Here is a 26,265-nt window from a genome sequence, read left to right as displayed (position 1 = left end):
TTTGTATATATGAGTATATATGTACATATGCATTTTAACATATATATGTAGGTATGAAAACATGCATACCTATCTTCACAGATACTGCAATTAAAAGATTTTTTAAGGTAATAAAAAATAACGGATTGTGCATTGCTTAATATTATTACTTTCATTTGATTTAATATATTTTGTTCTGTAACATTTAATGGATTTTCATGTAAAGATGAGATACTACTCCAATTATTCACTTAGCTTCCTTCATTATTGATTTTGTATTGGTAAATGTAAAATTAAATTATAACTTGCCCTCTTCTTTCTGTTCATTATAAATATATGAGTTATGATTTTTCTATTTGAAATATATATTATATATCTACACCTTATATATAGTATGCATTTGAAATATGTATCTATATATGTGTATACATATATATTTATGAGTGAAGAAGAAAATAAACATTAAGAAAAGTATCAAAACAAAGAGTTTAATGCCAATGCTTTAAGACTACATAGCTTTATTCTTTGTGCTTTGTAATCCCAGAACCTAACCTAGTGACTAGAACAAAGGAGGTGTTTAATGGATAAATGATGGTTGATTGATTAAACAAGCATGCTTTTGGTGCTTTTTGTCAAGAATGTTTGAAAAAATATTTCTAACTTTAAAAAAACGATGAAACATTTTCAGCACAGCAATTTAATCCAGTAAGCATGAATTGAATATCTTCTATGTGCATGAATCCAGAGCTCTTCCTACATAATTTCAGTGACCTCCTCAATGGTCTTCCTGCCTCGAGTTTCTCTCTACTTCAGTTCATCCTCCCCACAACTGCCTTAGTGATTCTCTTTAGGTACAGAACTGGACATATCCCTTCTCTATTCAATAAACCCCAGTGACTTCATATTGCCTCAAGAATAAAAGAAACTCTTCTTTTAAAGCGCATCTCAACTGAGCCCCAATCTTTCTTTTCACCCTAGCTGAACTCTGAGATACAATCGAATTGTCCTCTCTATTCCCCCTACAAGGCACTCCATCTTTCCATGTTTTTGTGGTGACTTTCTCCCAGGCACAGAATGCATCCCCTCCTCATCTCAGCCTTATTGAATCTCTCTTTCTTCAAAACAAAGTTCCAAAATCTCCAACATATCACCTGATAAATGAAGCCTTTCCTGATGTCCAAAACCCCTAGTGCTCTCCCTTTCTAACTACCTTGTATTCGTTATATATATATTTATTCCATATATACATGCAGTTGTTTTTCAGTCATATCTGACTCTCTATGACCCCATTTGTAGTTTTCTTGGCAAAAATACTAGAGTGGTCTGCCATTTGGTCCTCCAGTTCATTTTTCAGATTAGGAACTGAGGCAAACAGGGTTAAATGACTTACTTGCTGGGGTCACACAGCTAGTCAATTTCTGAGGCCATATTTGAACTCATGAAGATACACTTATGTATTTGTGTGTATATATGCATGTATGTATGTATATTCATGTATATGTGTGCATGTGTATCATATATCTGTATGTATCTATGTGTGTATGTGTTTATATGTATATGTGTGTGCATGTATGTGTGTATAGTATATGTATATGTGCGCATGTATGTATACTTATCTTGCCAGAGGGAATACAAACTCCTTGGGAATACAGATTATTTAATTCTTTATATTTGTATCCCCAGTGCTGAGAATAGTGTTTGGCACAAAGTAAGTAGGTAATTAATAAAACCATATTGATTGTCTGGTTGATCTAGTCCAAGTCTCTCATTTTAAAGCTCTGGAAAAGGAGACTGAGAAAGGTTAAATGGTTGTCCAAGATCATACCAATCACAGGTAGCAGAGCTGGGAGTTGAATTCAAGTCAGATGACTCCAAATCTGATCATTTCCATCTCATCATCTTTCTGAATTGAAACCAAGGTTTAAAAATGAATGAAAATTTTAAAAAATCACTATCATACTTCTTGACTTTTTGTGGCATGGGTAGGCTATTTGGTGAAACCTATAAACCCTTTTTTCAGAATAATATATTTTAATCATAATTGAAGGAAATGTTAAACTTCAGTAAGAGATGAGTAAAAAAAATTAAATGTATATTTTCCTATCCAAGTTAATAGCCCTCTGAAATCTGAACAGATACTTTGGGAGTTCATGGACATCAGGATAAAAACTACTTATTCAATCCAAAAGGGTCAACATATAGTCTCTCCCTAGAATGAAAACCCACTTATTTTTTACCCTTTAAGTGAATCATTTCTAGCCACAGAATTGGGAAGGTTCTCAGAGGCCATCTAGTCTGTAGCTAATAATCAATAAACATTTATTGAGTGCCTACTATATACCAGGCATTGTGCTAAGCATTGGGGACACAAATACCAAAAAAAAAAAAAAAAGACAGTCCATAACGTCAAGGAACATATAGTCCAATGATGGAAGAAAGTTGAAAAGGAGAGAGGGGAAGGTGAAATTCCAACTTATGTGTCACCACTTTAATATGGCAGCCAGCTCCTAGACTTTGGGCAGCGCATAGGGAATTTCATATAGGTTAGAGGCAAAACATTAGTATTCATTTTTTCTCATTCTGAAATCACCCAAGAAAGTCTGAAAATAGAAAACTCTACTTAGCTATTCCAAAGAGGACATTTTATTTCTTATATTTATTAAGTGCATGGGTCAATAGAGATTAGTCATTACTTCAAGTCTCGTGATCTTCAATATAAGATGATTCAGTGACATCTGCATATTTTTGAAGAAAAAATAATCCAGCATGAAACTTGAAATCAGGCAATTTGGGACATCTGTGGATTGCATTGGCTTTATATTTGGCTTATTTATATCTTGAGAGCTGGCAGCATATAGTTGCAATTATCTGAATTTAGGGCTTGAAATGTGAGTCTAGGTGAAAACAGTGAATACACCCAGAGGCACATCTGTTCTACTGTTACCATCTCAGGTCTATTTAGAATTTTGTAGAAAATGCTAATACTTTTGTGTCTTTATCAAATAAAGACCCAAACCCACTCATGATGCTATTCCTCCATGTCATTCCCACAACATGAACAATTTTTTGCACACCTGTAGGACTTGGAAGACAAGTTATTGCTTGCTTTCAAAAAACAATCTGGAAAATTTCACCACCATGTTCTAATGACCCAAACTGTCACAAACTGGTAAATCAGTCCCTAAAACAATTCCTTATGCGATATATTTATAATATGTGTTCAATTTCTTTTCACTTTTTCTAATCCCCCCAAAAAAACTTAGCCTCAAAATACATATACATCTTCAGAAAGAGCAGAGGCAATTTCAATTCTCATTTGTATGAAGAATTCAAAGGTCTATAAAGGAGAGAACTGAGAAAAAAATTTTGCTATTTTTCATAAACCCAAAACAAGGAGATCATCATATGGCCTTACATACTGCAATGAGGGCTCTTTATGTCTCCAATATTGTAGATTTACTTCCTTTTTTAACAGCTCCTCTCGCATTGAACATATTACCTGCTGCTGTGCATAATCTTTGAATTTATGCTTGCTGAACTGAATTGAATCAAAATCATTCAGTGGTAGCCTTAAGAAAATCCTGCAGTACCACTGACAGTAAGACTCAAACCTGTCTATAATGATGATTCTAATCATTCCAATCACAGTTCAATATGGGAACTTCATTGGATGGCGAATGGTGGCAATATTTTAGTTTTGCTGATATTCAGACAGATAAGATCAACCATTTGCAATCATTCTGACTAGTCAGTCATAAACCATCAGGATGGTCTAAAAATTCAAGTCAGCCATCTTAATAAGCAAACCAGTGGCACTTATAAACATATTGTCAGCACTGCTAACTACTGCTAACTCAGTAGTGCTGAATAGATGTTTTGAAGAAATTAATGAAAAAAATCTATTAAGCATTTATATGTCAAGCACTATGGGAAGTACTGGGGATAAAGACAAAAAAAAGAGAGACCCTCTATTCAGGGAGCTTTCATTCTGGGAGGAAAAGATAGCACATATTAGAAATGCAGCTAAAAAGATTAGATATTAAGGCCCTGATTCTACAACGACCAATGACAAAACAGAGATTGAGAGTCAGGGTTTAGGATGGCAACCTTTATGAGTAAGTCTTTGTACTTAGTGACTCCCTGTTGATTGAGCAATTATCATAGCCTGGACCTATTCCCCTGGCTTTTGAACACCCATGCCCACTCTGAAAATGGAGTAATTATGGATTTTATTCAGGAGACTTTTTGATGTTCCAGGACTTCCTGCATGAACACAAAACACAAAACAAACAGGAGCTTCTGGAAGAACTCAAGGAACTCTTTTATTCCATTTGAATTCTGAAAACAGTCTGTGTCACTGGAAAATAATTTTCATGAGGATAGATCCCTTCATTCTATGCCTCTCTTGGTATTAATAATCAGAAGAAGATTCCCCAAGGTTATCTCTGTTGTTGCAATTTCTAAAGAGTCTCATATGATTTTATATATATATATATATATATATATATATATATATAGAGAGAGAGAGAGAGAGACTCTGTTGGAAGAAAAATTTCAAGTTAATATTTTGCTCTACCAAATAAATACTTTTCAAGAGTAAATAATAATAAATAAAATAAGATTTTATGTTCTCTGAACCTTTCTATCAATTATGTTAGTGATGATATGATCTACTATATATTTGAGAAAGCCTGCCCACTCTTCTCATATCTTCATATAGAACCCCTTTGATAATCATGGAGGTTATTTTATAAAGATTTTGTAGAAGTGAGAAAGTGGGCACATACACTAGTTATTGATAATTTCTTAATTGTCTTTTTCTGTAGTATTGCCATCTGAATTTTTTATGAAAAAATTAGTATCCTCTCCTCTTTCAGATATCTGGAAACTTAATCACTCAATGACCTCAAAATTTTGTCAGCTCTCGCACTGACTACTGGATTAAGACATGTTTAATCTACTCTCCCTCTCTCTATCTCTTTTAGTGCCACTTATACTTCTTCATGGAACACACCAGAGAATATAATATTATATTCCAACAATAGCAATTCCATACTATTTAATGTAAAACACAGTTTGTTGCAATAATTTTGGCAGATTTTTTACTACTGGTTATATACAATGTAGTTCAAAGAGACATATGAAATTCATGAAAACAAGTATCTTCTACAAATTTTCCAATCTTTATATTATATATATATATATATACATACATATAGATATATCAAACTATTTTGTGTGTTTTTAAGCTTGAATCACACAGTAATATACTTTTTTGCAGTTCAGATATTCTGCACCAGTTCTCTCTATTCCCTTATTTCTAACATTCATGCACTTCTATTTTTTGTTAAAAGTTTCAAAATTCCTTTCTGGGCTCTTCTTCTCCACTTTATAATAATCCTATTTTAATAAGGACTCTTCCATTCAAAGCTTATGCAAATTGGTAGTTTTATCCCTCCCCCTTGTCCTCCATTTTTCTTTTCTATTCTTTCATTCAAATTATTCTTTTGAAGGGAAGGCCAACTATTACCCTTAATGAAAAGAGGTTTCTGAACTCTATTATTGTCAGTCAATTTTTTCTATGAAAAATCATTCTCAGTCACACATTAAGGAGAAAACTAGAACTTGGCCTCAAAAGTCCCCCTACAATTTTGAATTGATGGACTACTCTGCTGAGCCATTATGCTTATCTCATTTAAACTTCAAATAAATGAAATTCAGTTTTGTAAAAGCCAACATTCTGGCTTCGTCCTGGTCTTCTAGCTAATCTGTATCCATATCACAACATCACAATATGTTTTGGCAGAGATAACAGTTTCTGTTGAGCAGAAAAGTCCAAAATCAGAAAGGATTATACAGATCTAGACTGAGGTACATTAGAATACAAGCCAGCCTTACACCTGCCTGTTTGCTGTTTTATTCAGAGGAATTTCCATGAGAACTAAGTCCCTAGCCCCAAACAAGAGAACGCCATTTTGGTCACTCAGACTTAAACCTCACAATTCAAAATCCCTACAAGCTTGGAAATAAAACTCAATTTTATCCTAGGCTGCTACCTGCCACTTTATCCATTTTCTTCAAAATAAATCTGAGAAGTATTTAACATTCACAAAGCAAACCCAAACACTATCCCCACTGTTTCTTCTCAGTGCATGAGAAAGAGTGAAAATATATATATATATATATATATATATATATGATAGATAATTTGGAGGAAGTCCATGTGGAAATTAAAAGGATAAAAAATGGCAACTGTCCACTTCCTTTTCATTAAATCATTAAATTATAATATTTAAGGATTATTTGATATAAAATAGGAAGATCTCTGAACATTTATTTTGCACTTCTCCCAAGAACGTGGAAAGTGCCAGGCCTAAAAAGCATGCTTAAAAAGATGACTATAGAATAAGCACTTAGAGACATGTGCAGTGAGCCATAAATATCAAGCTGTTTGTGCCACTACTTAGGTCTAAGTATTCCTTCCCTAAAACATAATATTGTTCGATACGGGCAAGTGCCAAAGCAGTAAATATAAGAAGGTGAAAAAAGAAACTGTACAAATATATTACACAGAAAACACCTAAATCTGGATGAATCTAGTTGAAGATACCTTGGGAGTCAAAGGGGACACAGCATGAAATAAATATTATATCTTTTTTTTTGGAGGGCAATTGGGGTTAAATGACTTGGCCAAGGTCACATGGCTAGATTGTGTGTGTGTGTGTGTGTGTGTGTGTGTGTGTGTGTGTGAAATATCTGAGGCCACATTTGAACTCAGGTCCTCCTGACTCCAGGGCCAATGCTCTGTTCACTGCGCTACCTAGCTGCCCCAATATTAGATCTTATCAGGACAAAGCAAGTAGTCAAATTGACTCCTTCCTCAACATGCTTAGATCCAAGCTTCTAACCTAGAATTTCATAATCACTGATGGCATAGTGGAGAGACCTGGATATGGAATCATAAAACCTGGGTTTGAATCCTGGCTCTACTACTTAATACCTATGGGACCACAGATATGGTTCTCCTATGAGTCCTTTGGGCCTCAGTTTCTAACTCTGTAAATTGAAAGGGTTAGAAGAATTTCCTATAATCTATTCTTTTTATATGAAAACTAGAATATTATGTTAAGTTCCAGTTATCCCATTTGAGGAAAAGCATTAATAAATGGGAGAGCGTACAGAGGAGGGAAAAATAGCATGAGGAGGGAGTGCAAATCCAAACTGTATAAGGGTCATTTAAAGAAAAGGAAGATATTAGACTGGATGGGAGAAGGCATAGGATAGAAATGATGTTTACTAATGATTTTATGGGCTGTTACAAGAAAAAGGCATTAGAATTGCTCTGCTTGGACCCAAAGCAGGATCAATGGACAGAACTACAATGAGGCAAATTTTGCTTCATTTAAGGAAAATTTTCCTAACAGTTATGCTAACCAAAAAGAGAGAGAGTCTGCCTCAAGAGAGAAGGGATTTATCCTCATTGGAAGTCTTTAAGTAAAAACTGGTTGACTGTTACTTGGGTATGAATAAAGGGGATTCTTTTTCCAAATGTAGTCTGAATGTCCTTGAAAAGCCAGGTCTTTTCCAAGATTCTTAGTCTCATGTATGAGGCTTCTTCTAGACTAAGATCCTCTGGAGAGTGTTAGGAACAGATATAACTCACATTTCACATTATTTATTGCAGTATTTTTTTGTTAATTAACGGAAGACAAGTTTAGCAAAGTTTTTATTTTGTTTTGTTTTTGATATGTTTTGTCTCAGTCCTTAGACCATATTATATAAGTTTACAATAAGCATATACCTCATTATAAAAAATAGAAACTTTGGCCCTACCTCTGAAGGAAGGAACTATGACTGGGGCAACACTACATGTGGAACATAGTAACCAGGTAAATTACCACAAAGATGTCTGAACTCGTGGGTTTGCTTTGTCAGTTATATTTTAGGTATTTTCTACTCATAGAATGTGCTGGGAAGCTTTCTGTACAAATGATAGGAAATGACTGTCAATTTACTGATTCAGAAGCAGGTTTTTCCAATTTTATGAAAAAATTATGTTCTCTCATGAGTCCAATCAGAAGAGAAAACAAAACAAAACAAAACAAAAACAACCAACTCTATTTGTGTCATATTAAAGAGTGACTGCTGGGCCTAAGATGCTGTGACACATTACCCTTTCCTTTCTTTACTAAGGAGTCCCTATGTTCTTGACCCACACATGTGGTCCAAATTGATGTCAGCCCTGAGAGCTACCGGCCTCTAATGAGAGGATTTCAGCTTTATTTTCTTAATTCTTTTTTGGAGGGATGGAAGAGGGCATCTTTACAAGCTGCAATTTTTTTAAGATATTGTTTCACATCTAGGGCGGGTTATACTTTATTTACAAATATTTACAAATGGCTCTCAGATTTAAAAAAAAAGTTTCCCCAGCAAAAGTTTAATCTATATTATTGAGATTTTCTTTATCAGTTTCCCAAATCTAGACAATTCACAAAATAGAACCTCTAAACCTTTCAGATTCACAAAATGAGTCTAGTCTGAACATTATTTTTAAAAGGCAATACAGATTTAGAGTATTTTTAAAAGGCAATACAGATTTAGAGTCACCGAGACAGGACATGCACTAGCTATCATATGGTCAACTCCCTCTCTCTTTCTTGTTTTGTCTTGCTTCTTTCTCATGGTTCATTCCATTGATTATAATTCTTCTTTGCAATATGACTTATGTGAAAATATGTTCCATGTGAATGCATATGTAGAGCCTATATCAGATTGCATGTTGTCTTGGAGAGTAAGGAGGAGAAGGAGAAAATTTAGAACTCAAAAGCTTGTGGAATTGAATGTTGTAAACTAAAAACAAATAAATAAGGTTTAAAAAGGAAGAAAGCAAGAGAGATAGCATCACCTCTTTTTTCAAGATCCAATCCGTTATTGTTGCCTCTTTTGGCTCAGTAGTCAATAAGGGGGCATTTCATCATTTCAAATGGTATGATTTGTGAGTCACATGTGTCCATCAGAAAGTAGCCAAGGAGTTTTATTTCCTCGAATTATCAAGTATACTTAGTGTTGTCATGCACATTTCGCTAGCTAGAAGCCAGTACCTTTGCAAATGCTTCATTCAACCTCAACCACAGTTGGTACAAATAAATTAAAACAACACTTACTTCTTTCTCACTTTTCCCCCAAACTCAATCAACTAATCTATCAATCAACAAGTATTCATTAAGCAATTACTATTTGTCAGGCCCTGTTCTAAGAGCTACAGACATATAAGGGTAATACTATATAAGCAAATTAAGAGGACAAGAAAGAGTTTACTGGAGAATGGAAGAATTTATGACCCAAGAAGAATTAGAGAACATTATGAAATGCAAAAAGGATAATTTTGATAACATTAAATTGAAAAGTTCTTGCACAAACAAAGCAAATGCAACCAAAATCAGAAGGGAAATGAGAATCTGGGAAACAATTTTTACAGCTTGTGTCTCTGATAATAGTTGCATTTCTAACATATATAGAGAACTGAGTCAAATTTATGAGAATACAAGTCATCCCCCAATTGATAAATGGTCAAAGCACATGAACAGGCAGTTTTCAGAGGAAGGAATTAAAGATATCTATAAGCAAAATAAAAAAATGCTCTAAATAACTATTGATTAGAGAAATGTAGATTAAAACAACCCTGAGGCACTACACCACACCTATTACATTGGCTAATATGAAAAAAAAAAAACAGGAAAATGATCAATGTTGGAGAAGATGTGGAAAAATTGGAATGCTATTTCATTGTTAGTGGAGTTGTAAACTGATGCAACCATTCTGGAGAGCAATTTGGAACTATGCCCAAAGGGCTATAAAAGAGTACATATACTTTGATCTCAATGAATCCAATACTAGGTCTGTATCACAAAGAAATCATAAAAAAGGGGAAAGGACCAGGCTTCTGATTAGGTAAAAGGTCAGAAACATGTACACATGCTTAACAAGCTGTTTGAGGGGGAACCTATCAGGGAGGAGAACATGAAGTGGGAGCTTCTGGAGGTTGCATCTAGCCAATGGAGAGCAAGACAGGAAATTCTAATCAAGAGGATTATAGAAAGGACTTTTTTAAAACTAGCTTAACATGTGCTTGAGACTTTCATAAGGGCAAATCCCCTGTGACCTGATGTGAAATAATTTTTTTTTCTAAATTTACTTATGGCCAAGAGGAATTCTAGGTAAGATGATTACTTCTAACACAATCTTGCCTTAGACATACTCTATCTATGTGACCCTGGCCTAATCATTGAACTTTTTCAGCTGTTGTTTTCTCATTTGTGAAATAGGAATAACAATAGCATCTACCTCATAAGGTTGTTGTGAGGATCAATTTAAGGAGCTTTTAAAATATGAAAATAATATATAGATATAGCTATTATTACCTAGGGTGACTGGGTGACATGCTGGATAGAGTGCTGGGCTTAGGGTCAAGAAGACTAATCTAATTGAGTTCAAATCTGACCTTAGACATTTATTAACTGTATGACCATGGACAAGTCACTTAACCCTGTTTGCCTTGATTTCCCCATCTATAAAATGAGCAGGAGAAAGAAATGGCAAACCACTCTAGTATCTTTGCTGAGAAAAACCCACATGGGGTCATAAAGGGTTGGCTATGACTAGAAAACATCTGAACAATAAAATTATTATTTGATTCACAAAAAGGGGGGAGGGGAAGGACCTGCATGCAGCTTTTTTTGTGGTGGCAAAGAACTGGAAATTGAGCAGATGCCCATCAATTGGGGAATGACTGAACAAGTCATGGTATTTGAATGTAATGGAATACTACTATTCCATGAGAAATTATTGGCAGGCAGATTTCAGAGAAACTCAGAAAGACATATCAAATTATGCTGAGTGAAATGAACAGAATCAGGAGAACATTATATGGTGACCAAATTCAATACAGTTAGCTCTTTTTTCTTATTTAATTTGTTTATTTTTAGTTTTCAACATTCATTTCCACAAGATTTTGAGCTACAAATTTTCTCCCCATCTTTTCCCTACCCCCCACCCCCAAAATAGCGAAAAAATATGAAATGCTTCACAAATTTGCAGGTCATCCTTGTGCAGGGGCCATGCTAATCTTCTCTGTATCATTCCAATTTTAGTATATGTGCTGCCAAAGCAAGCACTAGACTTAGCTCTTCTCAGCAATGCTATGATCTAACACAATTCCAGAAGACTCATTATAGAAAATGCTATCCAAATCCAGAGAAAAAACTGTGAAATCTGAATGCAGATTGAAATATACTATTTTCCCTTTTTCATTTGTTTTTTTTCTTTCTCATTGTTTTTCCCTTTTGTTCTGATTCTTCTTTCAGAAGAAACTAATGTAGAAACATCTAATATAATTGCACATGTATAGCCTACATTAGATTGAAGTCCTTCTTCGGGAGTGGTGGGGGGAAGGAAGGGGAAAATTTAGAACTCAAAATTTTGTAAAAGTGAATGTTGAAAACTAAAAATAAATATCACCCAGTAAGGGTGATGAGGGAGGCAGGGAAAGAATCTGGAACTCAAAGTTTTAAAATAATATTATCATTATTATTATTTTTACATGCAACTGGGAGATAAGATATACAGGCGCTGGGGTATGGAGATCCATCTTGCCCTACCAAAAAGTTGGAGGGGGGAATTGGAGAGGATATAGGAGAGAACAGATTTGGTGAGGAGTTATATAGTGGGATCACTGTTTTGGGGTGGTGGGTAGCAGAAAGACAAGGAGAAAATTTGTAACTCAAAATCTTGCAGAAATGAATGTTGTAAACTAAAAACAAACATTAAAAATTTAAAAAATAGGAAAAAATAAAAATAAAATGGTGGATCCTCAAGGTATCACTATAAACAAAATGAGGACCAAAGACGAAGTGAGTTAAAATATCATGATAACTAGGGGCGGCTAGGTGGCACAGTGAATTAAGTGCCGACCCTGGAGTCGGGAGGACCCAAGTTCCCTTCAGGCCTGAGATTAACACCCACACAAAAATACTAGCCATGTAACCTTGAGTAAGTTACTTAACCCCAATTGCCCTCCAAAAGGCAAAAAAAAAATCATGATAACTCTCTGAAGAGCACTTTATGGAATTTTATTTCCTATAAAAACCAATAATGAATTATAATTTTCAAGTTTTGCCCTATTTAGCAAAATTAGACATGTTCTTGCTTTAGGAAACACTTTTTTAAATTTTGACACTATCTCCCACCACTAACCATTTCACATCCATTACTTTGTTATTATCATGTTAGTGTGGTTTCATATAAAGAAACAATATCTGCTTTCCCATTATGATTCACATATCTTATATCAAAGATGATGCTCCAGTGCCAGCTCTATTATACAAATGCATTTGTATTTTTATGCCCATGGCTTTTAGATAATTATGTTTTTAACACAGATAAACGTATTTCCATCACAAGCCATTCCACAAAACAGGAACCAGGCAGTATTTACAATGAAACCCTGAAACAAACATTTTCCTTCAGGGTTACATAACACATAATGTCTCATCTTTTCCCCTGACAGACTATAAGTGTTTTTGGAAGAGATGTTGTTGCTGTTTCTTTAAAAAATAAAATAAAAAGGGAAAAACAACAACTTACAAGGGTAATGTGTACTTCTATATAAATCTCCCCATCACATTTGACAACTTAATTATAGTTTTATTATTCTCATTTCATATGTTATTTCATACTTTAGCATCATAACTAATGGCTTCCCATAAATGAATGCTGCCATAATGATTTTTTTGGTTGAATGAAATCTCAGTATCTTGTTGTGCTTTCTAAAGTCAATCAACAGCTACAATAAGTTAAAAGTTTACTGTCAAGTTCATTCCTTTTAGGTACATCAGTTTTTGCAATGTCTCCCAGCTTGGTAATAGAAAGTGGTTCTCCATTGGAAGCCAAGAAAATTACAAATGGAAATCTTTTAAAGAAGTAAAAAAAAAAAAAAGGTGGGGAAGGGAGAAATTACATTTTATCTATACTTCATTCTGTAGAAATACAATTTGGAAGAACAGGAATATAATTTCCTTCTGGTGGAGATTGAGCTAATGCAGGAATGGAGATAAAAGGAAGAAGATGAGGGGTATATCCTCTTAAACTTCTCCTTTCCCACTTCCTCCCCTTCTGGAGTCCAAAGACTTCTTTAAAAATCCTCTCATAAGGCAAGAGGGCTTTGAAAGTTGTTTCTTTATATAAAAAATAAACCTAAATTACATATATATATATATATATATATATAAATGACAGATTTGATGAGATTCATGGAGGCTTAAGTAGAGTCATTAGCAGTAAGGAAAGAAAACAGAATAGTGTTCTCTATGCTGAAAAAACTTGTAACTAGAGGTTAAGTAGCCATTCATTCTAATCTCCTTTGCTTTCTCTGCAAAGTTAACAAGTACGTCATTCAAATCTTTACTCAAGTTAATGATTTTTAAAACTGATAAAATAGCACAGTACCAATTGCAAACTCCTAAGACATCCCACTAGAGACCACCTTCTATGTTGACACTAGCGATAACCATGGATCTGGCCATTATAATCATTTCCATATTCACTAACCGTACTCGCATCTAGCCTATGTCTTTCCATATTTTCCCTAAAGATTATGTGTGATGCTTTAAAACTATCTCTGCAGCATTCTCCAACCTACCAAACTAGTAACTAATTGCTATAAATTTAGTCTGACCTGACTTGTTTATGATGAAGATAGGCTGACTTTTTGTGGTTATCATTTCCTTTTCTAGATATTAACTAGTCATCCCTTTCATTATTTATTTTGTGATTTTTAGAGGAATCAAAATCAAGCTTCCTGACCAAGACTTTTGCTGAAAATCAGTAACATAGTTGTCTTTCACCAATTTTGTGAAACTTCTCTGGTTCCCCAGTTTTGCAAAAATCACTGATAATGACTCCACAAACATGTATACAAGTTCTCTCCTGACTCTAGAATGTAATTAATTTGGATCTTGTAACTTGGATTCAATAAGGACAGCTAGCTGTTACAGTCTCCAATATCAATTTTTTTTAAGATAGTAGAATATGTCTGGATGCATTTGGCTCATCACATATAAAAGCCTGAGTTAGATAGTCATTCTTTCTTATCCCCTTCCCTTCCTAGTCTTACAAGTCAGAGAAAAGGGAATCCCATATACCCCTGATTTCACATAAAATAAGAGAAAGAAAAGATTTTCACAATATCCCCTATGAACAAAAAGAAGGCAGAGAAAAGAAATTGCAAACTTCCCTAGTCCAATCATCAAACAATGCCTTACAGGTCATAGTTCTCAAGAGACTGAGCAATAACTGACACGGTTTCTTGTTCCCTACTCCTCTCATAGCAAAGAGCTAAAGGGTTCTATCATCCCTCCCTCTTAATGCTAATAGTCACTTAACTTGATCAGGAAAAGTCTCCACCCAAAGTAAAAGAGGTGAGAAATGCACAAATTATGAACATCTTTTAATGATTCCTTTGGGGGTTGTTGTTTAGACATCCAGTCTTGTCCAAATTTTCATGACCCCTTGGATATAGCATGCCAGGCACTTGTATCCTCCACTATCTCTTGAAGTCTGTCCAAGTTTATATTCATTGTTTCCATGATACTATCTATCCATCTCATCTTGTGACATCTGCTTTTCCTTTTGCCTTCAGTGTTTTCCAATATCAGTGTCTTTTCCAATGAGTCTCATCTTCTTGTTACGTGGCAAAAGTATTTAAGCTTCAGGTTCAGTATTTGACCTTCCAGTGAATATTCTGAATTAATTTCATTAACTCTTGACTGATTTGGTCTCCTTGCTGTCTTAAGTTTAACCCTTAAAAGTCTTCTCTAGCACAACAATTCTAAAGTGCTTACTGTGTGGCACTCTGCTTTCCATATAGTTCAACTCTCATATCCATACATTGTTACTGGAAAAACCATAGTTTTGACTATGTTTATGACTACCTTTGTTGAAAAGACGATGTCTCTATTTTTTAATATGTTGTCCAGATTTGCCATAGCTTTCCTTCCAAGCAGCAAGCATTCTTTAATTTCATGGCTGCAGTCACCATCTTCAGTTATTTTTGAGCCCATGAACATAAAATCTGACACTACTTCCATTTCTTTCACTTTATTTGCCAGCAAGTGATAGGAACAGTTGCCAAACTTTAGGGTGCCGTTGTTGGAGTTTTTTTACGTTAAGCTTTAAGCCAGCTTTTTATACTCTCCTCTTTCACCCTCATCAAGAGGCTGCTTAATTCTTTTTCACTTTCTGCCATCAGAGTGATATTCATCTGAGATTGTTGGTAATTCTCCCAGCAACCTTAATTCTAACTTTTGATTCATCCAGTCTGGCATTTCACATGATATACTTTGCACATAAGTTAAACTAATAGGGTGAAAATATTCAGCTTTTTTGTACTCCTTTTCCAATCTTAAACCAATCAGTTGTTCCATATTTGATTCTAACTATTGCTTCTTGGCTTGCATACTGGTGCCTCAGGAGGCAAGTAAGATGATCCTGTAAATAAGTAAGCAAGTAAGATACTGCTGACTCTTTGAAGACTTACCACATTTTTCTGTGATGCAAACTCTTTAATGAAGTCAATGAAATACAAGTAGATGTTTTTTTTTTTCTGGAATAACCTCACTTTCTCCATAACACAGCAAATGTTGACAATTTGGTCTCTAGTTCCTCTGCCTCTTCAAAAACAACCCCACACTTCTGGTTTTTCTCAGTACATATATTGCTGAAGCCTAGTTTGAATAATCTTAAGGCATAATCTTGCTGGTGTGTGAAATGAATATAATTATTCAGTAATTTGAACATTCCTTTGCATTGCCCTTCTTCTGGATTGGGACATATACTAATCCTTTCTAATCTAGTGGTCACTTTTGTGCTTTCCAAATTTTCGGGCATATTCAATACAACACTATAACAGTATCATCTTTTAGCATTTTAAATAGCTCAGCTGATATTCCATCACCTCCACTAGCCTTAATTGTTAGCAATACTTCCTAAGGCATGTGAGTTCATTCTCTAGAATGTTTGGCTCTAGATCAGTAACTACATCATCACGGTTATCAGTGATGTTAAAATCTTTCTGGTATAGTTCTTTTGTATATTCTTGTCACCTCTTCTTAATCTCTTCTGCTTCTGTTAAATCCCTATAATTTTTGTCTTGAAACTTTTCCTTGATATTTCTAATTTTCCTGAAGATATCACTTGTCTTTCCCATTCTATTCTTTTCTTCTATTTCTTTGCATTGCTCATTTAAGAAAACCTTCTTATCCCTCTTGGCTATTTTCTGGAATTCTGCATTCATTTGGGTATATCTTTCCATTTTTCTCTTTTACCCTTTATTTTCTTCTTTTTCTCAACTATTTGTAAAACCTCATCAGAAATCCATCTTGAATTCTTGTTTTTTTTTTGCTTTGGAATGTTTTTTTTTTCTTTTGCTGCCTCCTGTACAATATTGTAAACTGTTGGGGACTCATCCAGTTATCCCTACAAATGGGCTTGGTGCCATGATGAAAAAGACACAGGTCAAGCGGGATGGGATGCAAGCAAACAGTCCATTTATAATGCATTTTATGTACCCTTTTATACCCTTATGATAAAGAAATGTGACAGTGAAAATAACACAAACCTAGGGACGGCTAGGTGGCGCAATGAATAGAGCACCAGCCCTGGAGTTAGGAAGACCTAAGTTCAAATCCAGCCTCAGACACTTAACATAACTAGCCATGTGACTTTGAGCAAGTCACTTAACCCCAACTGAGGCTCCAAAAAGCAAAAAACAACAACAAAGAAAATAACATAGACCCTCATTCCCTTAGACTCTGTGGCTCCCACGATGAGCTTGGAAAACATGTTTTTTACTCTGTACCTTATCTGGCACCCACATCAGTTCAAGGGTTCATGGAGAAGATGTGTACCAGCCTCCTGTAAAGCATAACTGAATACACAGCCTGGTGGGATGCAAATCCTGGGTTGAACTCATAGTTACACTTGGCCTGCCTCCTCAAAAGTGAACCTCTATACATAGTTCTTCAGGTCCTCTATATACCATATATAATTCCTTAAATCTAGTCATTACCCCTATTTCATATTCATAAGGGATATTATTTAGATCATACCTTTACAGTCTAATGGTTTTCCCTACTTCCTAAAATTTATTTCTGAATTTTGCAATAAGAAACTCATGATCTGAGTTTAGTCAGCTCCAGGTGTTGTTTTAAGTGACTATATAGATCTTCTCCACCTTGATATGCAAAGTATATGGACAATCTGATTTCTATATTGACCACTGTGTGAGGTCCATGTGTAAAATCTCTTTTTGGGTTGTGAAAAAGTGTGATGATCAGCAAGTTATCCTGACAAAACTCTAGTTAGTCTCTGTTCTGCTTCATTTCATACCCCAAGACCATGCTTCTCTGTTATTCCAATTATTTAGCATTCCTATCCCTTATGATGAATATGACACACTTTTTGGTGTTTATCCCTAGGAGATGGAGGTCTTCATAAAATAGATTAACTTTGGCCTCTTCAGCATCAGTGGTTGGAGCATAGACTTGTATTACTATGATGTTGAATAGTCTACATTGTATTTGAATAGATATCATTTTGTCATTTTTGAAATTATATACCAGCACTGTATTTCCTCCACTTTTATTCACTATGGGGACTATTCCATTTCTTCTAAGTGACTCTTGCCCACAGTGGTATATGCAATGGTGTAATGGGAATTTGAAGATCTTCCCTACCCCTTATTAAGCCTAAGGGAATTTAAAGACTTTCCCTGCTTTTATACTCTGCCCCCAAATAGGCTGAATACATGGAACCTGTAGTGGGAAGAGTTTGCTGAAGGGTAGAGCAGAGCCGGCAGGAGGCTATGAGTGAAATCAGCTAGATTGGAGGGAGGAGAGGACACATCCCAGGGAGACAGGCTTGTGAATAAATGTTTTCCTTCTGTCTTCTATATGGAGAGTATGTTATATTTTGTAATTGAGCACCATGATGGTATATTTATAGTGACCATTGGCACCGTGAATATTGCTTTTGCACTACAAATGGTCACCTTTATTTAATTCACCCATTCCCATCCATTTAAGTTCATGTTGATGTTTAATCTTTCTATCTCCTGTATAACCTCACCCAGCTTACCTTGGTTCATAGATATTATATTCCAGGTTCCTATGCCATATTGATCTCGACAGAATTGAACTTTCCTTTCGTCACTGCATCTGCAGCCCAGTTTTATTTTGACTTTGACCTAGCCATTTCATTAGCACTAGAGCTACTTGTAGTTGTCCTCCACTTTTTCCCAGTAGTGTATTGGACACCCTCTGACCTCAGGGGTTCATCTTCCAATGTTATCTCTTTTATCATTTTATTACCATTCATCAGGTTTTCTTGGCAAAGGTACTACATTGCCATTTCCTTCTCTAGTAGATCATCTTTAATCAGAATTTTCCATTGTGGCCTGTTTTGGGTAATCCAGAATGGCATAGAACATAATTTCATTGAGTTATTCAAGTCCCTCCTCCACAACAAGGCAATGATACAGGTGGAGATGGTAGAAGAATCACCACGACCCCAAGTCAGTCCTTTAGTCAACAAATGGCCAAAATCATTCCCTTATCTGTGACAGCACACACCGTGAGTCAGTAGTTGAGTCTTTTGCCATGGTCAAAAAAGAAAAAGAAGGTAGTTGCTACAAATGTTTTCCTCTTATGTGAATATCTAAATCAGTGAATAAAAATGAAATTAATGCATTTTAAAGCGAACATTTTTGCCAATTTAAAATAGAGTAAAGAATAATTTCTTAATTATCCATCATCCAGTTGGCAAAGTGATATAAATGGAGACAAAATGAAGATAGCTTATGGTGGTGGTAAACTAATGTAAAGATGGGGAAATCTCAATTAAAATAAGATTTTTTTTCTATAGACTAATGGGATAGGGACGATACCTTTTATTTATTTGGTATAGGAAATTCCCTAAATTTATGGAGGTCACTCCCTTCCCTGAAATTTATCTTAGGGAGTTGCCTAGATCACTGAGAAGCTAAACAACTTGCCCATGGTCCCACAGATTGTACATATCAGTCAGTCACTAAGCATTTATTAGGTACTTACTATGTGCTACGTTTTGTGCTAAGTGATGCAAATACAAGTCAGAAGTGGCTGAACTTACTGAACAACAACAACAAAAGAAAGAGAGGCAGTCTCTGTCCTCGAAGAGTTCATATTCTAATGAGGGAAATGGACCTTGCAGTGCAGCATGACAGAAGTCTTTTACAGTGGCATGATAGAGAATCTCTGGAGTACAGACTGGAGAAGAATTACAAACTTCAGCCTAGGTCTCCCTGGCTTAAAGGACAGTTTTCTATACCATGCTGTTTCTCTTGGACTATAAATAATATCAACTAAGTTAGATCTATGTCCATAATTATTAAGCCAGATTGAAGCTAACATATATCTATTTACTTTGCTAATTGGAAATGGACACATACATACATACACATATACACACTCTTATTTATGGTTCCTCCTGATAATTCCTGTTGCTAACTATATATGCAGTTTTAAGTTAAGGCCTAAAACCATATTAAGACTTTTGGGACACTATTTATATATGAACAATAAACATACATATGTATACATATTGAAGTTAATAGTATATATTCTATGGCAAAACTAGCAAGTTTTGGCAGTTAGCAATGAGAACAGTCAGGAGTCAAAAATAAAAGTGAATCTCAATTTCAGTTATGTATGTCAAAGAAACTATACTAGAGACCTGCAGAGGTGTATGTGTGTGTGTGTGTGTGCATGCATGTGCTGTGGTTTTTGTTTGGTTGGTTTTTTTTTGTTAATTGGTTCTGGGGTGTTTGTTGTTAGTTTTATTGTTTTGTTTTGAGACTGGGCTGAGGCTTAAAATATAGCAGCCATTCATAGCCCATTCCACTGCTGAACAGCCAGGAAGCGTTGAACTGCCCCATAAGCTGACATTGGCCAGTTGGGTCATTAGACATTCCCTGCTCTGGAAGGTTCATCATATAAGTGCTGGACTTCACATAGATGCACGATCAGATGTAGCCATACTACAGCTCAGAACTCCCAAGCCCAAGAGATTCATTGGTCTCTACTGCCCCTAGTGGGAGGGATTAAAGGCATGTGACTTTAATAAGACTGGTCTATCTGAAGTGTCTTTTAATGTTTTTCCTCTAGGCTACAAATAGCTCAGTTTAAAATAAATGCAAAAAAGATCTTGACAGGAGTAGACATAAACAGACTGAGGAAATGTCTTTTTTCTCCAGGCTCTATTAGGGAAGATGCGTTATATTCCATTCCCTCACTTTGTTTCTTTTGGGAGATTTTCTTCTGTCTTGAAGGTGTAGCGAGATTCTATCTAGCAAGATAGAAGAAAATATCCCAAAAGAAACAAAGTGAGGGAGAAGGGAAAGACTAAGGGAATGGAGGAAAAAAATGAGAAATTTGAAGGTTCTAGAAATGATAGTTTTCTTTATGTATCATATTCCTAATTCTACTACCAAGAGATACCCTTCATTTAAAATATTCCAGTAATACATTCCACTCTGATTTTTCATTCCATCTCCACAGCTAGGGGAGAGATAAGTGGTACAGTGGATAGAGATCTAAACATGGAGTGAAGAAGACCAGAGTTCAGATTCAGCCTCAAACTCTTAATAGCTGTGTGTCTTTGTCAAACACACTTAACCTCTCAATACTCTCGTGTCTTAGCATGTAAGACATGATACAGATAGGTATATAAAACATATATGTGTATATTTTTTACTTGATACATATACACACATATATAAATATATCCCTTTGCTTTAACAAGTATATAAATATATATATATGCATATATATGCACATATCAGTAAATGTGTATTCATACTTGTTGTAAGCAATTATGATATAATTAAATAATTTATATAGTGCTTTAAGGTTTGCAAAGTGTTTCATAAATATCTCATTTGATCCTCACAACAACCCTAGGAGGTAAGTACTATTATTCGTTTTATTTACAGGTAAGGAAACTGAGGAAGGCAGTGGTTAAGTGATATGCAGTAAGTTTCTGAGGTCCTATGTTGAAGTCAGGTCTTCCTGAACTCAGGTCCAGCACTCTATCCATTCAGAAACCTAGTGATATCTATACATCTCATGCAATAATATAGATATACACATACACACATTTGTATTTATTTACATATACATATATATAAATGTGTATATATACATATGGATATACACACATGTATATATATAAAATTTCAAGAGTCCTAGCTTTGTAACTCTCCCTCTCTCCCAAATCTTCTTTTCCTATACTTCCTCACTTTACTTCCTGTCACTCAGAAGTGATGAGTAAATCCCCATCAATCCTGAGGACATAAGTAGATGCCCCCTCAGGGTAAGCAACAACCTCAAATATTAAAATTCTTTGAAAAGCCTGACCAGAAAATTTCCAAGTTCAGTTAATGCCTACATTTTTCTTTCTTTTGCTACTTATTTGTTCTCCAACTATTTATTGGGTTTATGCTGCATCCCTAGTACATTTCATGAAGTGCATCCTTATGGAGTATGCATGAATGTTTCACTATCTTTCGTAAATTACTATTTCAGGCTGAATGTAATTGGCAGGATGAAAGTGTTAATGAAGCTTGTAAAGGTGTCTTAGTTAGAACAGAGAGTAGGTAATCTAACAACTGAGCAAATCTGTGGGGCTTTTTTTTTAATATCATAAAACACATAACTGCTGCATACCCATAATCATTCTTATCTAGTTAAAGGCATCAGTAGTGGGTGTATTCTGGGCACCTGCCAAGTCCTCCTCCAAAAATTGCCCTTACAGTTTACAGAGTTGTTTTTTGTCAGTGATACCTACTCAGTTATCTTGTAAGGAGGACAACCAGTTCACACCACATTTGTCCCTAACTATAGACTCTGTTCCTAGAAATATTTCTGGTGTGTTGCAATATGTAAATACCTTTCACAGACAAAAATATTTGCTGAAAATTCATTACAATTGAGAATCACGCTTTCAGTGATGTTCAAGAATCAGCTGACAGTCTGTCTGACTTGGTTCCTGGAAATTTACTATATAAATGAAGAAGTCTGAAAAACCAGTGGGGGTTTTTTAATGAGATGTTTCACAGATGTTGGCAAAGACATAGAGCCCCCTAAAACAGACTAACGTGCAGTTTAAAGGGTATGCAAAAAAGAAAAGCCTCCAGAAGACGACGAGATGAAACTGAGAATTCTACAAGAGAATAATTTTTTTCCCTCTTTCTTCCAGGTTGAAGGGGAAAAGACAGCTTTGCAAGTAGCACTTCAACTTCAGAAATGATAGGCTTTCAAATCTCTTCTAGCAATCAGCATCGTTTCTATTTCTGAAGACCACCAGGAAATAAACAACTCTAAGTAACAGGTAAGAAAGAACAATTTTATATGAAAAATGAGCACATAAATAAGGATTGATAAGTACAACTTTGTGATTTTTTGTTGGTATTGGAACTTTCTGCACTAAAGCAGATCATAACCCACCTATAACTTAGTAGGGTAAGTCTTAGGAACATCATTTAAGTTATGACAGAGGTTAAATGACTTGCCCATGGTCAGTTATACAGTCAATAAGAGTAAAAGACAAGATGAATTTTTTCCCCCAATTCCATGTCCAGCACTCTATTTACTATGCCAAATTGTGCTATGTCATCAATGAATGAGCTACTTAATTAGTTTTTTAAAGCATTTATTAAATGTTTACAATTGCAAATACTCTACTAAGCCCTGAGGATGCAAAAATAAGCAACATTCCTTTCTTCCACCACCACCACCCCCCATCCACCCACCTATGCTCTAGATTTTGTTCTATTTGGGGAAAATGTCCCATCAAAGGGGGTAGGAAAGAGAGAAGAAACAGTAGCAGCATGTTTTGGAAATGGCCAGGAAGTAATATAAGAATCAAGTTGGCAGTCTGTCTACCAAACAAGCCTACATATACTTGTCTCTTTGTGACCCCAATCAGTTACCTCTGGTTCTACTCCCATGGAATTGGGCAGAATAAGTCTAAAATGTCTTCCACTTGTCAATTCTTCAAAAAAAAATTTAAAAGAAGCATTATGTCACCATTTACATTTACTTCATACCACACATTCTAATTTTTAAAGAAGTCCTCATATGGTAGGCAGTAAGTTACTGGCAAAAGAGCACTAGGTTTGAATGCTGGCCGTCCCTATGAGATGTTGGGCAATTGGCTTAACTTCTCTGGGTCTCATTGTCCTCATTTTTTAAAGGAAGGGGTTCAACTACATTACTTCTGATGTTTCTTTCAGTTCTAATAATACTATGGACTATGAAATAAGCTGCTACTAGATAAATGGGTCATCAGTTTTCCTAAGAGATACTAATGGAACTTTTTTTTTCTTAATGCACCCAAAGGCAATATGAAGCATCATATTTGGTTCCTCCTTGCTGAATGCAAGCAAAAGGAGCAATGAGAATATAAATCACAAATTAAAACCAATATTTTTGGCAAAGGATGGAGAAAAACAAAACTTTTATTAAGAACTTGGGAAGATATTTCAAATCAATGACCATTTCTTTTCAAGTTGATTTTGTCTATGTTCTTTGCTAAAATATTCTTTTTATCCCACTTTCAGCAATCAAAATGTCCACATAACAGAAGAGCATTACCTCTATAACAAAAACATATACAAGATAGCTATAGTGGTCAAGGCACTAGCAGATGGGGGATGAAGAAAAGCATTATGCAAAATGTATTGATACTCAGTGAAATCTATGTGAAGATAAACACAAGAGAAGATGGTAAAAAGATGAAATGTAAAATATAGTTCAGCATTAAGAAATGAAAAATGAACAAAGGCTTGTAGAGAGCAAAGAAAACTCAAAAATACATAATGAAGAATTTCTTCGGTGATTCAATTCTATTGAATTTAACAATTATTTCTTAAATGCTTACTATGCACAAGAAGAGAAATGAGGCAAGGACCAAACAACATCCTAAAAATTGAAATACAGAATACTTTAACAATTAGGAAGTGACTGGATACTGAAGAAAGCATCATTTCTGGATCTGCTATGTTCACAGACCTTTGATTTACTAAAGATCAAAATCTAAACCAACCTGGGAGAAAGGATGAAAATTGTAAGATATTGTGTGCATTTGAAACAGCCCCAACACAGCCTATTTAAACAATCTATTGGCTTTTTTTTTTCAAAAAGCAAATAAACTAGAAATTAGTTTACTATCACAACTTCCTAGAAAAAAAAATAGCCCAAATAGGCACTTAAGTCAAAGAGAACTGCAGGAGGCACCAGAAACCACCTCACTCATGAATCATTTCATCTCTTTGTTGAACCAAGAGCAGCCATTCCTAACACCAATTTAGAGTACAAGCTCATTGTGAAAAGAGGAAAATTATAATCTTACAGAATAGTGAAAATCAATGAAGAAGAAAACATAACTGAATAAATCTTGGCATGAAAAACATCTAGGGAAAAAATTGATTCAGATGATTCAAGGAGCATTTGTAGATGAACCTGGAAGACAACAAAACAATGTAAAATACAACAGATTGTTCATATTTGCACAGTAATACAGATTCGTCTTCAATGACAGTGGAAGTGCTAGATTCTAATATCTATGAAACTGAACTATGAAGAAGTGGAAATATCAAGAAGAAGGGTAACATGAAGTCAGAAAAAACAGCTAGATCTGACCTAGTTCTCCATTTCTAAAGCCAGATTTTTCTTCTTCAGTCCCCCCCCCCCTACAATGAAGTGTTATTTGTGTGTTGTTTTGGATTTTAAGGTGACAAGCCTTATTTCATCCTCCAAATTAACCTGTGAGGCTGGTGCCATTATTATAGACTTATTTTACAAATGAGTAAAATGAAGCTAAGTTTAAGTGACTTACCTAGAGTCACAGAGCTAATGTGGGTCTGAGAAAACAATGGAAATTGAGTTTTCCCAACTCCAAATTCTATCCACTACATCATATAGCAACTAGAACAAGGGTGGCAATATTCCTGTTGGATTTTGTCAAGATCAGACCATATCTGGGGTATTACATTCAGATACAGTAGTGACATTTCAGCAAGTAAATATTTGAGAAAGACATTGTCTAGAGGAGGGTGACTGATATAATGAATGTTTTTAAGATCATGTTATTTGAGAATTGGTAAAATAAATTTGGAATATTTTCAGTGAGGAATGTAAAATCTTGAGGGATATCCCTAAAGGAACTGGGATTAGACTTATTTCACTTCTCCAGAGAGCATAAGAACAATAACTAGACTTTATAAAAGTTGATCTAGGTTTCCTAGGAAGAAAATTTTCCTAATATTTAGAACTATCTCAAAGCAGCATGGAGTTAATAGTTTTCTACCAACTAAACATCTTTGGGTAAAGGCTAGATGTTCCCTTTTAAAGTATTTTGTTGAGGGGATTTGTGTTCAAGCATGGGTCTAAGTTTTTGTTTTGTTTTCCAGCTCTGTGATTCTCTGGTCTTGAACTCAATAGCCCTACTTAACAAACAAACTGAAATATATCATAGTTAAAGCTAAAATCATTATCTGCTCATTACACATAAAGAAAATAAGACAAATTAAATTACTTCAAGAAGATTGTACAAATAGTGAGGGACAGAGTTATTTTTATCTCTAGTACCTACCACAGAGTTTACAGATAGCAAAAAATCAATAAGTACTTGTTGAATTGAATTGAATACAGTAGAGTTGGATTTTGTAAGGTAAACTATGAAAGACATGATAAAAGCAGAAATATAAAGACTTAATTGGGCAAGAATGGGAGATCTCATTCTAATGCCTACTAGATAACTGAGCTGGAAGGAGACATCCTCTCCAATTAGGCTAGTGTTTAAGGTAGGGGAAGAGAGTAGGAAAGGATTCTAGTGGAATAGGAAGAAGTTTAGGATGACGAAGGAGAGAGAAATGACGAGTTTGTAAAAGAATTCATAGAGATGATGTCTTTGGATTATAGTCCCAATATACAGAAATTTAGAAGGAGCTGACAACACTTGCATCCCATCAGTAACACACAATTGCTGATCTTACCTCCCAGTTAGCAAGATTAATTATTAAAAATAGAAAACTATCAAAATATAGCCTTCCTCCATCTGCCAGAAACAAGAATGCCTTACTTTGGCCTGGTGACTATCTTCTCCTTATGGACTAAATTATATTTTAAAAGTTTA

General features: G+C 35.0%; 1 non-coding gene across 1 annotated transcript; it reads right to left on the bottom strand.

Annotated features, from left to right (window-relative positions):
* Positions 1-11,046: 11,046 nt before the first annotated feature.
* LOC138151276 (U6 spliceosomal RNA) lies at positions 11,047-11,153 on the bottom strand. Its single transcript, XR_011165792.1, has one exon. It is a non-coding gene; the product is annotated as a U6 spliceosomal RNA (small nuclear RNA).
* Positions 11,154-26,265: the final 15,112 nt, after the last annotated feature.

The sequence above is a fragment of the Petaurus breviceps genome, unplaced genomic scaffold, assembly GCF_028583685.1.
Source record: "Petaurus breviceps papuanus isolate PSGF00001 unplaced genomic scaffold, PetGlider_PUasm1.0 90895, whole genome shotgun sequence".
NCBI lineage: Eukaryota > Metazoa > Chordata > Mammalia > Diprotodontia > Petauridae > Petaurus > Petaurus breviceps.
The sequence above is the reverse complement of the archived record's forward strand: the minus strand, read 5'-3'. Positions and strand labels throughout refer to the sequence as shown.